The 2,500-nt window shown below is 40.1% G+C and overlaps 1 protein-coding gene and 1 pseudogene across 1 annotated transcript in view; one reads left to right on the top strand and one right to left on the bottom strand.

The window, feature by feature from the left end:
- LOC138049720 (proteasome activator complex subunit 4-like) overlaps positions 1 to 2,500 on the top strand; it is a 64,943-nt gene that overhangs the window by 26,291 nt on the left and 36,152 nt on the right. The window lies entirely within an intron of this gene.
- The window catches only part of LOC138050093 (ryncolin-2-like), a 3,339-nt pseudogene that overhangs the window by 790 nt on the left and 49 nt on the right, over positions 1 to 2,500 (bottom strand).

The following is a 2,500-nucleotide window of genomic DNA, read 5'->3' on the forward strand; positions in this document are numbered from 1 at the left end:
CTGCTTACAGTCAGGCGGTGAATCTTGTCCAGTCCAAGCCAAAACTCTCCGTTTAGATTACCAAAGCCTCGTTTGTAGGGCGTCCCACGCGCGGAAGAAATCTACGGAGCCGTCTTGTCTTTTTTGAAAGACCGTCCATCCTCCGCCGGCAGTTTTGTGATCACAGTACACTTCAAATTCTCCCAGACCATCGGGATCGATTTTTGTACACACCACTTATCTTTTCGCCAGAATTGTAAACATCGGCGCAGTTCTTGTTGACTAAAAATTACATAAGCGGGATGAATTCCTGTTAGATATGTTTTGGTTTCATCGTTATCTCTATCCTCTAAAAAGTTGAATAGACATCACACAGGGAAATACTATACGGAGCTAGCGAATATTTCAAAAGCAATTGATCGTAATTTGATTGATTTTTGCGACGGAACAGATGTGAAAATTCTAACCCGACTGGTGTCTTCGAAGTAAATGTATCTAAAATGTATAACTGCAGACCTTTGTCTTGAGAGCCGCCAGATTCGTTTGCTTTCAGCGCAGTTATTGCTTCTTTGATCTCAGTGTGAGTTGCTGCTCGATCTTCTTACAGCAGTGTGGTCCGGCGTAAAAGTTGTTATTCACGTTGCACTGGGGTTTACTAATACCAGGGCTTTTTGTTGTTTGCACAGAAGTTTTGGCAAATGTCCCAACGAAAATCCCCAGTAAAAAGCAGAGCTAGCTGGAATGCCATTGTGCACTGGTTCTTTCAGGAAAACTCTTCTGTGAAGTGGAAGCAAAAACTGCGGGTATAAAATGATTTCTAAGACTTGAGGTTCAGTTCATTTAGTCTTTCCAAACCAGATTTTTCTTGTCTCCTGCGCTCTATTTTGGGAATGCTGAATTCATCGATTCCTACCAATCAAATAACAACACATTGTAGTGACTCACAGACGAGGCAGTTGACAACTTTCTGCTGACAATAGGAGAGTTCATCAAAATTTTATGAGATTTTTCTAGCAAAAGAACATGGGCACCCAACGAGTAATTATTATTTCGGTAATTGTCTGTTCGGAAGGATGGTGGGTTAACATTTTCAAATATTCGAACTTAAACTTTCGAGGTGTAGTAAGATTTTTTCGACATTTCTTCTGAACAGAGATTTAGCTATTTCAGAAAAGTAATGAAGTGTGAAGAGTGCGAAGAGATGCGTAGAAATTTCGAAACCACATTGAAGAACGTTTAAATTTTGCTAAGCTGAGTAAGAGTGAACTGTGACGCTGGAAGAAAATTTGAAGATTTATAACTTCTATCATTTTGGCCGTAGTTTTTTTGAGAATCATATTAAGGGCAAACGTTCCCTAAAATTTGCGGGAAAAAACGACGACTACTTAATGTAAAGTTTTTTTTTATCAGACCCGTCACGATTTCTTTAACTTCAGGACAAGGCAAAAAAGCCATGAAGGACGTTCTACAGCAACCTGAAATTCCCGTAGAACATCCGAACAGATATATATTTTGAAGGGCTGCTACAAACTCACTAAACGAGCTTTTAAAGCATTGTGGAAACCATTTTAGGTGATTCTGACAACTTTTAAGACAACCGGCCGTTGGTGCCACGAAGAGAAACCCTCGTACGGGATGATGAAATAGTCAATTTGACTTTGCGTTATTCTCATCTTTGATTGATGGTTTTGTGCTTCGGAATAAATTTGTTTATCAGAGATTATTAGAAAAAGTCTCTCGCTCATGGAAAACCTCGAGCTCAGATTTGCTGTTAAGCAAAATCAAAAAAACATATTGATATCTGTCTATTTTATACAGCCATAGTTAGAGCTATAGATCAATTTATAAAACAAGGAAACGAGGCCGCGGGCGCAATTAAATGATTTTTCGTTGGCAAGGAGGAGCCTTACAAGTTTGCCATTGAAGCTTGCCTTCATTGGCCGTTTTTATACTAGAGACGCATAATCCGTCCAGACGAATTATGTGTCTCTCATGTTATCCGTCTAGTGTAAAGACGGGACGAAACTATATGAGACGCATAATTCGTCTTGGACGAACTTGGGCAAACATTTTTCTGCGTCTGTTAAATTCGTCTAGTATAAAGACGGGCACTAGACGCATAATGCGTCTGGAAGAACTTTCCAGTTTAGTGCGTCTTCGAAGACACGATAAAATAGATTCTTCGTCCAGACGCATAATGCGTCTTGTGCCCGTCTTTATACTAGACGAATTTAACGGACGTAGAAAAAATGTTTGCCCAAGTTCGTCCGCGACGAATTATGCGTCTCAAGTATAAAAAAACGGCCATTGGCCGTTTTTATACTAGAGACGCATAATCCGTCCAGACGAATTGTTCGTCTCTCATGTTATCCGTCTAGTGTAAAGACGGGACGAACTATAGGAGACGCATAATTCGTCTTGGACGAACTTGGGCAAACATTTTTTCTGCGTCTGTTAAATTCGTCTAGTATAAAGACGGGCACTAGACGCATAATGCGTCTGGACGAACTTTCCAGTTTTA

Source organism: Montipora capricornis, chromosome 5 (assembly GCF_036669925.1).
Source record: "Montipora capricornis isolate CH-2021 chromosome 5, ASM3666992v2, whole genome shotgun sequence".
Lineage (NCBI taxonomy): Eukaryota > Metazoa > Cnidaria > Anthozoa > Scleractinia > Acroporidae > Montipora > Montipora capricornis.